The sequence below is a fragment of the Rana temporaria genome, chromosome 3, assembly GCF_905171775.1.
Source record: "Rana temporaria chromosome 3, aRanTem1.1, whole genome shotgun sequence".
NCBI classification, from domain to species: Eukaryota; Metazoa; Chordata; class Amphibia; order Anura; family Ranidae; genus Rana; species Rana temporaria.
This window is the reverse complement of record NC_053491.1, coordinates 139,636,916-139,653,812: the sequence shown is the minus strand read 5'-3', so window position 1 is coordinate 139,653,812 and position 16,897 is coordinate 139,636,916. Positions and strand designations below refer to the sequence as shown.

At 45.4% G+C, this 16,897-nt stretch overlaps 1 protein-coding gene across 8 annotated transcripts in view; it reads right to left on the bottom strand.

Moving 5' to 3' along the window:
- KMT2E (lysine methyltransferase 2E (inactive)) overlaps positions 1 to 13,204 on the bottom strand; it is a 114,447-nt gene extending 101,243 nt beyond the window's left edge. For 4 of the 8 annotated variants that reach the window (XM_040343497.1, XM_040343502.1, XM_040343501.1 and 1 more), the window contains exon 1: positions 11,868 to 12,585. The gene's annotated coding sequence lies outside the window, so the exon portion shown is untranslated. The other 4 variants (XM_040343500.1, XM_040343498.1, XM_040343499.1 and 1 more) reach the window with 4 other exon arrangements.
- Positions 13,205 to 16,897: the final 3,693 nt, after the last annotated feature.

Here is a 16,897-nt window from a genome sequence, read left to right as displayed (position 1 = left end):
CAAATTTACACTGTTATACAAGCTGTACACTCACCACTTTACATTGTAGCAAAGTGTAATTTCTTCAGTGTTGTCACATGAAAAGATATAATATTTACAAAAATGTGAGGGGTGTACTCTTTTGTGAGAAATACTGTATATTTATATATCTTAGGTCATTTAGCAGTGATCTAAAGCAGGGCCATTGGGAGTAGAAAATGTGCAGTGGGAGTAAACAATACCATATCTTTGGTGTCAGTGGGAGGACTAGTGCCCCATTGTTGGTGTCAATAGAAGGAATTGTACCCTTTGGATAGTGTCAGTTGGATGACCAGTGCTCCATTGGTGGCTTCAGCAACAAGAATGATTCCCCATTGCTGGGGTCAGTGGATGGAATAGTGCCCCAAGGGCCTGATGAGGGCAAGCAAAGGGGTTCATCCGGCCCCAGGGCCACAATTTGGAGACCCCTGATCTAAAGCACAAAGAGGCAATAATCCTCACAAAGCTAAAAATCAAATGAGGCTGAAACATGAGAAATTCTATGTTCAGAATCGTCAAAAAGGGGATTGGCCTGAATCTATTGAAATTATGTGGTGCAATTTAAAGACACTGTCACCCCAAGGAGGCTTTCAATCTCAAAGGACACCGAGGACAATGCAGTAAGTAATGCAATTTTGAATATAAGCTCTGGAGCTAGTTAGAGCTCCATGGTGTTAAAGTGGTTCTAACCCTTTAATTTTTTCTTTAAACAAACATGTTATACTTAAAGTGGAAGTAAACCCATCGATTTGATGGTTTAAAAAAACAGTTAACATTCCCGGCATGCCGGGAATGCTAGCTGTCACATTTGCTTGTGCTCTCAAGCAAACTGTCAAACAATCCAATGGCTGGTTTCATAACTGATCACATGTGCAGCATCATAGCAGTTGCAGATTAAACAGAGGCCAAGATGGCAGCTTCCTTGGCTAAAAACAATAGGAGGGTTTACTTCCACTTTAACATAAATTTATTGTCTTTTCTATATGTGGATGGTAATTTATTGTTATTAAAAAGTACCTTTTTCCCCCCCATACAGCTGTCACATGACCCAGATCTTTCCCAGTCTTTCTATGTGGAAACAGGAGATTGTAATCCTCTGCTGCTGGTCAAATTTATTTATTTTTACCTCAAAAAACGCCTCACAGCCTTGGAATACAAATAAGTAAAATTATCAATAAATTGTCATACAAAAACATTTTTTAAATCAAATCTTTATTTTTTGGCAGCAACATGGTGTGGGCAGAATTGTACCAGTCACAGGCTGTGTCACTTCCCTCCAGCCTGTGTCTTAGAATAAGAGGGAGGTAAAGCCTCTATTATTCCTCCATTAGGGCGTGGGCTGTTATTTACCACTGTGTATACATCCACATGTGTGTCTCTAGAGTCACATGGGCTGCTCAAATGTCATAGGGAGGAAATGCTCAGCATTGCATCTCACTGAAAACTCAGCTTGTGTAGAGTTACCAATACAGCTGCAAAATCCCTCGCTGAATTAGGGACGTGAACAAAAGGTGGACATAGAGAGCAGCAGGATCAACCAGGTTTCTTTGCAGAATACAGAATACCACAATTATTGATAGTTTTTTTTTTTTTATGATGTGAGTTTAGTGACACTTTAATTACTCTGTACAATGGTCCTCCTGGCTCTTCCTTCCTTTCACCCCTTCCTAGGGGGTAAATGTGCAGGCTCAATCTCAAGCCCCACTGTCTGTATCCATAGACACAGACAGCAGGGCTTTTCCCCACCCTGCCATAGGATTTGATCAACAGCACAATGGCTACCACTGCTATCAATCTGCCCCATGGCAAGGGAATGCGGAGAGAGCCTCTGCTCCCCTGCATTATAGCTGGGTCAAAATGGGGCTCAGGGATGTATATGGGTACACACGCAGTTTTTGTATTTTTAGTTAGACAGATTGCCATACAAACACAAGGGATGTTGATGCATCGATCTCCCCTGTTGTGCCATGTTCTGAAAAGTAAACTTCCATCCCTTGCTTTTACCTATAGTTAGTGTAAATATCGCCTAAACAAGCACCCGTTTAGGAGATATTCAGTGTAAATGCAGTCACTGGCGCATGCACTCTCAGCGAATGGCCATTCCGCAAACCCAGAAGACAGGACGGATGAAGAGAGCGTCTGCAGTGCTGACATCTTGCTGCTGGAAGAGCTTAGTTTTAAGGGAAGTTTAACATAATCTGCTAGCATGCGGTGCATACTAGCGCATTATGCCCTTACCTTGCAGGTACAACCGCTTTAATAACACTATAACGGATAGGCAATTTGATAACTGTGTGCCCAGTTTAGCACCCTGGCATATGGATTTCCAAAGTATTTACTTGCAGCGCACAGCTACGTACCTCTTACTACTAGCAAGGCAAATTAGCAAATTGCACAATCTACACTAGTAAAGATGGGTATATATTTATTTTTCCCCCTCAATTATTAAAAAATAAAAAACAAACACCTCTCCCTTCTCCAAAATGAGAAATAAAATAAAAAAGGGAGGGAAGGTTTCCCCCCTTTGTTGTAGGATGTTATTTTTGATAAAGAAGAATTACTAACCATCTGCTGCTGGAAGGGTCTTTACCCAAATATTAGGAGACCAGTCTGATCAATGAGAACAGGTAAGGATAGTGTTAAAATTACCCAAAGATAGAATTTTAATTTTTAGTCCCTTTTTTCTAGTCTAGATTAGTTTGCATTTTTGTAATTTTTATTGGGCCTATGGAGACTTCCATGTTCGTAGCAAAAGCTTTTATTTAATACAAAAAACATTTTATGGTCAGTTTGTCTACATCGGTATGTAGCTTAAGGCTATATTCACACAGGTGACCATCCCTGGTTTCACTACCTGTGAGCAGCTAGCAGCAAACACCAATGGTAATGGATAGCTGTGGCCGCCACCAACCTGCCACTGAAGTAACAGCACAGCTAGCCAATCATGGATGGCACAAACAGCTGCAGAAATCAGCAGACTCCTGCCGCTGTCATTTGCATCGGGGCTAGTGTTTATGTATTTTTTTCCCCCCTTTTTAAATAAACAAATATTTATCTAGTAAAAAGAAAGACACATTATTGTTCTCCATTAAAGGCAGAGGTATTACTGAGCTTAGAATTCAATCTGAGCAGCTTAGTGAACACCTACATTAGTTATGTCTATAATCGGATACTGAAGAACATAAAGCGGGCCGTTTCAGATCCTGCACAACCGTAATGGTTTCAGAAGCATCTCAGTAAATTAGGTTTGAAGCAAAATGTCAGATGTTTTTCTTGTTGCCATATGAAGTTTTAAACTTTTTAAAACAGACAAGTCGTAAAAACAAAAAACTGGCCAACAGTGCACAGCACTGAAGCCTAAAATAGGCTACCATGCTTACTTTATTCCTGACAGATTACAAAAAACACTGGCAGATTTTGTTTGCACTTATCGAACAGACAACACAAAACAATTAAATATTGAGAGCCGATTCACACTGGGGTGGCACGACTTCATGGGTGACCCGGCAAGGTGTCCTGAAGGCGACTTGCAAAATGACTTCTGTATAGAAGTCAATGCAAGTCGCCCCCGAAGTCGTACAAGAACCTTTTTCCAAGTCTGAGCGACTGGCGTCGCTCCTATTAGAACAGTTCTATTGACTAGAATGGGACGCGACTTGTCAGGCGGCTGAGTCGCCCGACGAGTCGCCCCAGTGTGAACCGGCTCTTAGCAGACCAAAAAAGGATTAAATAGTGTTAGTGTTTACAGGCACTTTAATGCTTTTAGGGCTGGTTCACAATGGTGCGATGCCAGACATCGCATGTGATCTGCAATGTAGTGCGATTCACATACAATGTCTGCGCGATGCAAATTCGACCATGCAAACCGTATGGCTGAACCAACGCATTCGTACCAAACTTGTGCAGGACCCTTTTTTTTGTCTGCTACAAAATCGGATATCACACCCATGCGATCCGATTCCTGACCCAATTGCACAGTCCGCGATCCGATCTGGGAGTGTCAACTTTGTTTTGACATCTGCAGCAGAGTGCAGTGTGAACTGCCGGCAAATTGGAGGTGATCCGGTGCAGGCTCTGGAAGGATTCCAACAATGTTGGGATTTCACCCAGATGCCTGATCGTCTGAGCCAGCAGCTCCTGAGCCCTCCCCAGCCCGGTTCTCCAATGAGCACTGGAAGGGCAGGATAAAAAAGCAGATGAGCGACAGTCACCGCTCTCTTGTGAGAGCAAACCGAGAACTGAGCGATCAGTGGTCATGTGATCACTCTGTTCTCTGTCTTAGAGCTGGTGGGGGGACAGCATGCAGCCATAGAGGTATGCATATCTTTTTTTATTCACACGGGGGTGGTTGTGTGTTCGCAGATTTACCAGGCCAGGGATTTTGAAATTCCTGATACTTTCTGTCTTTTATCCCCTGATGACAGGATGGGCTAAGTGGGTTCCAATTGGTGGTCAGTGCCATCCATGTGATCCCCGAATCGATCAAGCAGCAACCCGATGGGGTCTGCCAACACAGTCACATGATTCATTCACAGATTCCTGTGAATGAATAAACTGCAATTACCCTCTTTGCCACCATGGCAGATTTGTAGTTTAAATGAACTGTGGGCATGCAGATCAGCATGCCTATAGTTCATTCACAATGACTACAGCTCTGATAATGACAGCCAGTACAAAGGTGTGGGCACAGAGCAGTAGGCAGTGTGTGAAGGGGTCCGACATTGCACTTGTGACCTGTGTTAGCAAAACTTTGCAGGCTCTGGTTTTAAAAAATAAAATTATATAATAATAATATTTTTTTTTTTGTAAAGGTGGACGTAGCCTTTAAGAGCTTATCCACAGACATCACATTTAGTTCTGTAAAGAACAAAATCCAAAAACCAAGAGTGCATTCATTATTGAAGGGCAACCCCTGACCTGCCATTCAAGTACTCACAAAACACTGATAACAACCGACATGCATCATATATGCTTGGCTACTTCTAAACATCGATAGTCTTATTACATGGAGATGTGCAATAATAGGTCATTTGTAAAGACATACAGAAAGCAATGCAAAATGCAGAGCACAAATAGTTGAGACCCCAGAGCCCAATACTGCGGCTACACAAAAACAGCTTAGGGTTCTCCACACAATTTTCTATTTCCACTACTCAATTTAATATTTGGCAAAGCTCATCTCTAACATGTCCTTACTGCTACATTCAGAGCATCGATAAGGTGCTGAAAGAGCAGAGATTGGAGGAAGGGGTTGCCTAGGGGGAGAGGAGTCGTCGCCTAGGCGGCCAGAAGGAGGAAGTGGGACAGGAAGTCCCTAAAAACAGGTACCCACTCCCCCCCCCCCCCCCAACAAAAATATGACATGCCAATTGTGGCATGTAAGGAGTATTTAAAGCGGATGTTCTTCTGGGTGGAACTCCACTTTAAAAAGTGGTTATAAAGTCTACACATATTTTACATTATTGCATTTCATGCCTTAAGCCTTAGGGGATGTCAAACTCAATTTCATCGTGGACCGCATCAGCATTATGATTGCCCTCAAAAGGGCTGGTTGCATCTGTAAGATTAGATGTCCAGCACATTCCCTCCCCATATATTAGATGTCAAGGACCACCCCACCATCAGAAGTTGAGTCCCCCACGTCACAGTGTATCCCCCTTTCCTTATGCTGCTGGGAAGAAGCTGGATGCATTGCTTAAAAGCAGAAAGTAAGGGATCTGAGGAGGACGAGGGCCACATGAAATGGCCTGGATGGTCGGATTGGGCCCGCGGGCCTTGTGTTTGACACCTGTGCCTTAAGGCAAAAAACGTTTAGGCATCGGCAATCTCTGCTCCTTCTTTTACTTACCTAAGCCCTTATTTGATCCAGCGTTGTGCTTGTCTGCAGCAGTTCTCTTCCCTCACTTTGGGGTATCACTGGCTTTGTTGAAGCAGAGGGAGCCATTGGCTCCTGCTGCTGTCAATCAAAGCCTGTGACGAGAGAGCAAAGTCCCTCTGTTTGTGTCAATAGACAAAAGGGAGAAGCCAGAAGCTCCAGCAGGGGACTCAAGATGAGGAGATTAGGGAGCTGCTCTGTGCATATCTATTGCACAGAACAGACACGAATAAACCGGTTTAAAAAAAAAAATAGCATTTACAATCAATTTAAGCTGGCCATAGAATGATCAAAATTTAGCCTAGCTAAAGATTAGATTGGATTAGATTAGCAGGGATGGGCCAAATTTTGATCTGCATGTGGCCATCCCTGCTGGACAGAATTTGATCGACTTCTGTAGAATAAGCAATTATTGATTGGTTTGCGCAAAAGTTATGGCGTTTACAAAATAGGGGATAGTTTAATGGCATTTTTATTAATATATTTTTTTTTTTTTTTACTAGTTATGGCGGCGATCAGTGATTTTTTCGGTACCGCGACATTATGGCGGACACGTCGGACACATTTTTGGGACCATTGGCATTTTTATAGAGATCAGTCCTATAGAAATGCATGGATTACTATAAAAATGCCACTGGCGAAGAAGGGGTTAAGTATGTTCCCTGGGTGTGTTCTAACTGTAGGGGGGGGTGGACTCACTAGGGGAAATGACCGATCGCTGTTCATACATTGTATGAACAGAAGATCAGCATTTCTCTCCCTGACAGGACTGGGAGCTGTATGTTTACACACACAGCTCCTGGTTCTCGCTCTGTAATGAGCGATCGCGTGTGCCCGGTGGCGATCGTGCCCGCCGGCCCCTATTGGCTGCTCGGCGAGATGATGTATAGCTACGTAATCTCGAACAAGCAGAGCCGACCTGCCGCCGTATAACTATACGGCGGCTGGTCGGCAAGCAGTTAAACTGGATCTATTTATGACCAGCTTTACAAACATAGATCCCCTTAAAGAGGAGGTCCGGAAAAAAAAAAAAAATTAAAAGCCAGCAGATACACATACTGCATCTGCTGGCTTTTAATAAATGGACACTTGCCTGTCCTGCCATCCCTCGGTGTCGGCAGTAGGGTTCCCGGTGTGAAACTGAAAGGGTACACTGCCGCCGCCATTGCGGGTAAGGGACTCCCGGAAGTAGGAAAGGATACCTGTCAAAGGACAGGTATCCTTCCCCCCCTCCCCCCGAAAGGCACTGGAGGGGGGAGGAATCCGATGAGCGGAAGTTGCAGGTTAGGGTGGAGCTCTGCTTTAAGTTCAATTGTCATCTGCTTCTAAGCTGCAGCCAAAGTTGTGTTTTTATGAAACACAGAAATTGCCTGCTGAAGATGAAGGCAATACTTAAATCATCTAAAATCAGGAGTAGGCAACCAGTAGCCCTCCATAATAGTATCATAAAGATGTGCTCATATTGCACACATAAAGCAGCCTCTCCCTGACATGTTGCTAATGAATCCAAAAGAACATGAGCAGTTTTACAAAATTACTTTACCCATTAAAGGGGTTGTAAAGGTACAATTTTCTTTCCTAAATAGCTTCCTTTACCTTAGTGCGGTCCTCTTTCACTTACCTCATCCTTCGATTTTGCTTTGTCCTTATTTATTCTGTTTAAATCCACACAGCAATGTGAGGCTTTCTCCCTGGTGTGGAGTGTTGTGCACGCCCCCTCCCTTGAGGGGGGAGGGTGCGAGCAGGATGCCCTCTAACACAAAGCTCCTTTCTCTTATCTGCAACGTAGAGAGTGTCCTGACTTTCCTGCTCGCCCCCTCAAGGGAGGGGGTGAGCACTAAACTCCACACCAGGGAGAAAGCCTTGCATTACTGTGTGGAGTTACAGACAGAAGAACAGGAAGTGAGGATTTCTCAGAAGAAATAAAGGACATTTAAAAGCAAAAATCGAAAGGATAAGGTAAGTGAAGGAGGACTGCACTAAGGTAAAGGAAGCTATTTAGGAGAAGAAAAAAAAATAATTGTACCTTTACAACCCCTTGGCTCACAATTTCAGGCATTAACATGTCATAAAATTGATAGAACATAATGGAATCTAAAGTATATGCCCACCCAAAATATTCTTACTTTTGGATAGCAGACACCCGTCATGGTTTTACTACCACTGGAACTCCATTAGATTGATTTCCCTTAATTCCTGTCCAGCAGACAATGTTCTACTACATAGGAAGTGAATTTAACTCTCCAACAGCATCACAGATAGAAATAAAAATGAGTTTCCTTAGTAGAGGGAGACTAAAACAACTGTCAGGTTTTTTTTAATCTTGCAATATCAAACCACACAACCCTCATTCACCTATATGGCAGATGGTTGGCTAAATCTAAAACACAAAAAAGCACCAGCACTCCAACAGCTTATCAGTAAAAATGTAATACGTTTGTGTGTACCCTTCTGATATGGGATTTCAATAAACAGTCATCTTGGAAGTACAGTTGGGAAGTGCTGATGTTTTTCTGTTTGAAATGTTATTTGTGACTGTGCCCCGGTTGCAGATTTTCCCTCACTTCCTGTCTGGTAATAATGTTGTCTGCAAACAGGAAGTGAGAGGAATCCTCTAACAGAGCCCCAGAAAGCAGTACGTATCCTTTAACACACTAGAGAAAGAGTCAACATCTCTGAATATCAAGCCAGGAGAAAATCTCCCTGCAGATGCACCTCCCTGGTGTTCCATTTCTCCAAGCTAAAGGTGAGCAGCACAATGGCTAAGTGGGTAGCAAATCTACCTGGCAGCATTAGGGGTCATTGGTTCAAACCCCAACAATGGCACTACCTGCATGTTCTCACTGTGCCTGCTTGGGTTTTCTCCCACACTCCAAAGACATGCTGGCAGGTTAATTTACTCCTTTCTAAATTGGCCCTATTATGTATGAATAAGAGTTCGACACCCAAGCTTGAAAGCTCCCTGAGGGCAGGGACTGGTGTGAATGAACAAAATACACATTTTCTGTGTAAATTGGTACTATATAAATAAAAAAGGTACAGGCAACTCTTGTTTTAGCCCTTAAAGCAACAGTCACGGGTTAAAATCCAACCAAGACTTGTTCTTTAAAAGAAAACTGAGGCTACCTTTTCTAGAATTGCCAGTTGCCTGGCTGTCACACTGACCCTCTTACATGTAATGCCAAGACACCATCTGGGGAAAAAAGTATGCAGATAAAGACCTCTGTCATTAACTTGTAATGGATCTGGAAAGACTCTTCAGCTAGTATGACACCAGTCAATAAGCTAGCATATGCAAAAAAGCCAGCAATGGCAGCCACCATATTTCTATAGGTATAGATGTGGCTTTAGGTAGCTATGCTAATCCAAAAATACAAATAAACGTTGCATTTTTAAACATCTATTTTTACAATTCTTTTAAGGTGAATGTTATGGAGTCATTACTTAAAATAATAAATCATTGTCTTCTAAACAACTTAATATTGTAGATTTTCCAAAACAGAAGGGGGGGGGGGGGGGACGGGTAAAAAAAATACCTGTGCCTTGAGCCAGACTGATTTGGTTAGGATTCAAACGATCCCAGGAGGAATGAAGGAGATTCTGCTGCAGTGTGATGCAGCTTCATTAGGAAACAAACGGGTTAAAGTGAGCAGGAAGACAATATACACAGGAGCATAGTGTGCACTCCCTCCTCACCGCCCCCTGCCTCCCCAGCCAAAGGCACCAACAGAAATCTTCCTGGGCTCGACTGTCGTCAATTTCAGGTTGAAATCACTAGTTCAAGAGGTTTTAATATTTACAACAACAAAAAACATAGCAAACGTCTAAAGTACTTTGAAATGTAAACATTTCCAACACTAGGTGTTTGATGTAATGATCGTTCCAGGAAAGTCTGCAAAAGGAGATGCACTAAATGTATTTATTTTTGTGTAAAGATAAAAACTTTGCACACAGCAATGGTACGCTGCAGACATATGTACTGCATGGGGTGTGATGAACCCGGGCTGATTAAAGGACAACATCAGCTGGGGGCGCCATATTTGGCCTCTCCAAAAGACAAAAGAGGGAAATACCAGCAACGAATGCATATTATCAACAGATATGCAACCCCCACCCCCCTCCTGTGTTTCTAGCAGCAACCCACAGAATTAAGTAGTACGGGAGGACCATACCATCCCCACAAAGATCAACCTAAACATTCACTCACAGACATCATTCCCAACATTTAGAGAAGGTTATATAGTAGAACAATGTATTCCGCAGTCCTGAGGAGGGGCAACCACACGCCATATACATTTAACACATTCTAGCACGATGGACGGCTTGCCTCAGAGTGAAGATCCAGCAAATTTACTGAATAGAAGGCTAAAGGCAGCATGGTGTTCCCCTTCTTTGTGTTCTGCTGTTGTGTCTGAGCTGGCCTGACTTACACACAGGATCGCTTGTTCCTCCCCCATCATGTCTGCAGCCTGTGAGCAGAAAGCCCTGGAAAGACCTCCAGCTTTGCAGAGGGTGTGAGAGGATGTACACACGGCACACCTCCCTCAGCATCCTAGAATTTTTATTATATACACACAATGTGTGCATATATGCAGCTTGGCAGAGGGTATGAGTGTACAGCAGACCTCCCTGGGCATCCTAGGTAGGGGGTGTGTGTAATATATATATATATATATATATATATATATATATATTACACACACACACAGCTTTGCAGAGGGTGTGAGAAGACACTCAGCATTCTATTAAAACACAAATAATCTGTATGTATAGATACATACATACATATATATATATATATGCAGCTTTGCAGAGGGTGTAATCACAGCTTCCATGTCTCCTTCAGCATCTGATCTTGTTTTATATATATATATATATATATATATATATATATATATATATATATATATATATATATATATACATATACACATATACACACACACACACACATATACACACACATATATATATATACACACACACACACACACACACACACACCTTTGCAGAAGGTGCACTAGGATGTATGCACAGCCAACCTCCCTTACATACATATGGATATGTATGGGAATATCTATATATACACACACAGCTTTGCAGAGTGTATGTGGAATGTACACACAACACACCTCCCTGAGCATTACATATTCTCTTGTGCATTATATATATTACACACACATATTACACACACAGAGTTTTGGAGAGGGTGTGAATATGTACACACCTCCCTGCTGAGTCTTAATACACATGCAATGTTTTGCAGAGGGTGTGCTGAGCGTGTATACACATAACACCCCTCTAGATCGGATACATATATCTGTGACATACATACAACTTTGAGGAGGGTGTGATAAGAGGGATGCACAAACAGCACACATCCCCAAGCACCTGATCACACAGGGATAGAACATATAGGATATATATGATGAATAAAGGAGGGGGGGGGGGGTTGTACACACAGCACACTTCCCTGATCACATGTATAGAACATATAGGATAAATATGATGAATAGAGGGGGGTGTGATGAGAGGAAGATGCAGACACAGCATTCCATCCAGCCTGTCAGTCTGCAGGGCCCCTTTTCTTCCCCAATGCCATGTCCTGACAATGAGTCTCATGTGATGGCACATCCAGCAGATAAGATACAATATATGACAGAGGAATAGAATAGATCATCGGGGGGATGGGGTCCAACGTTACAGCCTCATCACCAGAGGCCAGAAGCAGACATGGATTCCCAATGACAGGATAAAGCGCACACACACAGAGAGGGGCCTGGCATACAATCGGTGTGTGTATATGGCTGTATACACAAGGTCAGTTGTGTAGATGGAGGAGAATAGTGCGGCCCTTATCTACCCACCCACCCCCTTCCTTCTCTCTCTCATAGTGCCAAGTGTGAGCTGTGCTGACCATGAACCCGCCATATTCTATGTGTGGAGAAGACATACATACATGACAAGAGCTCACCTACAATGTGCACCAGCCAGGAACCACAAGCAAGTCCTCCGAGTCACACACACCCTCCTGTCCGGTGCTGAGCCTGGCACTATGGAGGGGGGAAGAAGAGGGGGGCTCAGTGCTCACCCCCTGCTAGCGGTAGTCTGTGAGGTGACAGGAGAAGTGTCGGGACCGTTATCTGCACAGGGAACGTCCAGCCGTACTGACCTGACTGAAGCCCTCCAGGAACGGCAGGCGCTCGAGAGACAAATAGCGGGTATTTGCAGTGCCTGTGCTGACTGCAGCCCCAATGTGTACAAACCCCACTCCTCCCGTGTCTCAGCCTACGCTGGCTCTATGTCACTGCCTCTCTCTGGAAAATGGCGTCGACTGCTTGCACGGGGTTCACAGCCCTGCCTGCCAGGGAACCTTCGACTGCTGCGGGTGTGGGGGTGGGGAGGGAGAACTCGAAAAAGCTCAAGCCTCTGCCCTCAAGCAAAATGGCGCTAGCTAGACAGCAGAGGGCGCCATTTTGCTTGTGGGCGAAAGCAGGGATTCCCGGGATGCCACGCCCTCTCCGTGTAAGCCGTGTAGCGCCGGAGACCAGTGGAGCCATTTTAGGTAAGGGCAAAGCCCTGCATTAACGGAAAGGAATTGAGTAAGCACGAAAAGCTGCCGCTCCATCCGAAGTGCTGCGGGAAGGGTGTAAGAGTCGTGTTCGGCGAACATTTTTTTTTGGTAGCGCCATGTTGTGAGGAAATCTCACCTTGGTGTAATGTGTCATAAAGCGGGCACAGTATTACGGAGGCAGCCATGTCCTATTATACACGCAAGTGCCTGGAGTCTGGTAACAAGGCCGCCCTGATAAGCCGACAGCTCTCCGGAGAGGGGTGGGTATGTCACTAGAAGTCTCTGGGTGGCCATCTCTGCGCCGAGTATCACCATGGTGCTTCCAGCTGGGGGGGAGAGAAGAGACGCCTTCGGGGTTTCCCGGGCTGGCTTTGCAGGGGCTGTTTGTAGTGCGCAGGCTCGAGGTGCGTGCTAAAAACTCGCTGACTCCTGCACTGTCTCCATAGAGAGAGAAGGGCAATGGACGGGACTGGAGAGGGGACGAGGACCGGGGAAGCGGCAGCTGTACCGTGCTCTCTCACCACAGCGTCTGCGTGTGTGCAGGGAGACTATGAGGGGGAAAAAAACGGCTGCTGATTGGCCGCTGCACCAAGTATTGTATTCGTTGAGTGGTTATTAAACTGTCTTCTCCGTAGCCCTGTGCGCTTTTTCTAGTCCCCTGTCTTTTTACGTTGTCCTTGTAGCCGATGGCCGATCATGGCGCCCTGTTTAGTTTGCTGTCATTTTAATGTTGTTTGTTGGTGGGCGGGGCTAGCTAAAGACAGCCAATGGAGGCCGGAGCGGGGTTTCGACGGCGCTCCGCGATAGGTTGCTTGTGACATCATGTTGCAGTAGGTGGGAGGGGAAGGAGCTGCTGGGGGATGCGGGTGCAGAGGGAGAACTCGGCGCCATTATGTATCCGCGCACTCTCGCCTCTCACCAAAGGTTCGTTACTTGAGGTAAAACACGGAGCCCGCGCTTCTCCTTTTTATTTTTTCCCCACAGCGTCTGGAGCTTCCGTGTTTTTCCGGGTGTGCAGTCTCCACTGTCTAACGACGGGCCGTAATTTGTGAGTGCGTCACAGCAATATGGTGCCGAAGGGGGGGAGGGAGAGAGGCGCTGGGGCTGCACGTCTTGTGCGGGTCACGTGACCGGGTTGCCTGGAGACCGGGCTTGGCCGAGATTCAAGATGTTAGAGACGGATGTGGGGGAGGAAGGAACTGGGGGAGGGGAGTTTAGTCTGGACCTCGGATCACCATTTTGCAGATTAGTGAACGCTCGTCCGCTGGTAGGCGACATGAGAGACACGCAGGCCTCGGCGCTTGTCTTCGGGGTCTCAACCAGGCCTATCAATAACTTTACTGACGGATGTTGGGGACCTCCTCATGTGGGCCCTGGATGGGGGGTGATGGCTTTCTTCTTGTATTGTATTGACCAATTATTAAGGCTTTAATCACACGGCCGTAATAATAGTACTGATGTTATTCCATGTGTTTTCCAGGGAAAAAAGTCCCTGCGTATTGATCTGTAAAATACTTGCTTTAAAGACACATATTTGTACGTAATTTATTTTTCTCTTATGTTTAGATTCGATGCATGTACAAACACATGAATACTGGGATTTATAGTCCTAGGCGTGTTCTTACATGAAGATTTTTGATATCTGTGTTACAGATCCAAATGCATGTTTACGCGCCTGTCTGGCTCCATTAAAAACAACGCAGCGCTTTAGAATTTAAGGGATACTAAAGGATCATTTGCTATTTTTTTTTTTTAATGTCATACTTGTCATACCACTGTGCAGCTAATTTTTTTTGCACATAGTGGCCTTGAACGTCCCTTGGCGGCTCCTCTCCGCATTAGATAATCCCCCTAGAAGAAGAGCTCTCCTGAGGGGGTTACCTTGCATGCGCGCTCCTGAGTCATACACTTGGCATCCATAGATGTCGCCACCCCCGGCGCCTGTGTCATTAGATTTGATTGACAGCAGCGGGAGCCAATGACTGCGCTGCTTTCAATCTATCCAATCAACGCCAGGATGCCGGGCATATGCAGAGCAGGTGAACTCGCTCAGGTAAGTAAAACGGGGGGGGGGGCTGGTGTTTGCCAGGTTTTTTTTTTTTACCTTAATGCATAGAATGCATTAAGGTGACAAAACATGAACCTTTACAACCCCTTTAAAGGGAGACAATACAATTTAATACAAGAGGCTGGAGCTTGCAATCTAATATGTGGGGTCAATAAGACCCCACATATCTCCTCCAGGCTGGAAAGCATGAGATTGAGAAAAAATTCACCAAACTCATACTGACAGCTGCCACCGTGGCTTTTACATCCGTGGCCCGGATGTGGCGTCATAACGTCGCGCCTGTGCCTCCGGTCATAGAGATGACTGGTGACCATCTGGTCACCGGACATCCCTATGGTTGGCATCTGGCGGTGACCGATTCTTTCCCTGGGTCCCCAATGGCACGGGAGAGCCTGAAGAAGCACAGGGAGTCCCCTCCTGTCGCCTGTAATAACGATCAAGCGGCGGAACTGCTATGATTGATCTTGCTGTGCACAGAATCGCTGGCTGAAAAACATAATATCTGAATGATGCCTGTAGCTGCACCCATCCTTCAGATATCCCCGCTGAAAGTCCAGGATGTCATATGACGTACCTTGGGCAGGAAGTGGTTAAAAAGGAGCCTATTTTGAAGATGTTAGAGGTGAAATCTACAAGATTTAGACAGCGTTTGTAGTTGAAAAGACAGGTCAGTACCCGTTCACGCAGGGGCGACTTGGCATTGACTTCAATACAGAATTAATTTTGCAAGTCGCCTCTGAAGTCGCGTGGCAAGTCGTGCCACCCCTGTGTGAACCGTCACTTAGAGTCCAGGAATACACCTAGTACCCTGGTGTGAGGGGAGGGACTGATGGTTGTATTTTTGATCTTGCGCCTAGGTTCACGCATGTGATGCGGTAACCAGCACGATTCCAGTGCCGGTTTCTGCATCTCCCCCGCAGGCAGTTCACTCTGCCCTCTGAACCGCTGAGGGTGTCAATACAAAGTTAGAGGTCCGGGGGAACAAAAAAAATTAAAAGCCAGCAGCTACACATACTGCAGCTGCTGGCTTTTAATAAATGGACACTTACCTGTCATGCTGTCCCTCGATGTCGGCGGTAGGGTTCCCAGCGTGAAGACGAAAGGCTACACTGCCTGGGTTCCCTTACCCGCAATTGCGGCAGTGTAGCCTTTCGGCTTCACGCTGGGAACCCTACTGCGCATGCCCTGCTCCTCTCTCCTATTAGCCCAGCGGCCAGGGGAGGAGGGAGCCCCACAGTAACGTCACAGGCGCGGCCGCACTCCCAGAAGTGGGAAAGGATGCCCATCAAAGACGGGTATCCTGACCCCCCTCCCCCCGAAAGTGCCAGGCACCGGAGAGGGGGAGGAATCCGATGAGCGGAAGTTACACTTTAGGGTGGAGCTCCGCTTTGACAACCCCAGATCGGTTTACAGTGCAAACTGAGTTCGGACAGGAATCTTGTAGATTTCACCTCTGTAACATCTTTAAAATATGCTCCTTTTTAACCACTTCCCGCCCAAGGTACGTCATATGACATCCTGGACTTTTAGTGGGGATATCTAAAGGATGGGTGCAGCTACAGGCATCTCCAATCCGGTGCCAGGAAAAAAAGGTTCCTGCACCATTTTTGTGCGAATCCAATGTGAGTTCAGCCATACGACTGTATGGCTGAATTCATATTGCGCAGACATCGCATGTTGATCCAATACAGCAATTTTGGGGCAAATCGCATGCAATGTCTGTTCACATAATATGTGAACCCATAATGATGGCGAAGTTCATTGGGCCCCATTCATATCCAGTGACATAGAGGTGTCATGTTTTTGGAGCAATGTTATTGACTTTAATGGGCTGCTCTCTGTTAACTAAAGTGGGTGTGTATTTGGACCGTATTTGTCCCTTTTTCTTTGGCGCATTTGATTTGCCATTAAAAGCGAATGGCACACAGATATCTGTTTTTCTGTGTTTCCGAAATAGTGTAATTATGCTGCGCTCAGATGCAAATGGGGCTCTAAGCCTGGTACATAGTGACTGGAATATCAGGTAGAAACTGGCTGACGTTCGGCCCGTGTGTACAGCAGCTTGTCTGCTTTCTGTTGAACAGGCAATGCTGGAAAAATAGCAGTCAACTGGTATCTGATCAGTACATGCAGCCAATGGCTGCCAGCGCTGAGTGGTGGGGGGCGGTTCCTCTGTCAAAATACAATAACTCAGCGTGGAGATTGCTGTACTAACAGTATAAACAAATGGCAACTACCCCAACCTATAACTGGCCTATACAGCAAGGAGCACATGGAAGGACGACGCATGTTAAAAAAATAAAATCCAGGCCACTTGCCAGCCTGCAACAAACCAAATTGACCCTGTTTCAATGGGAACTGT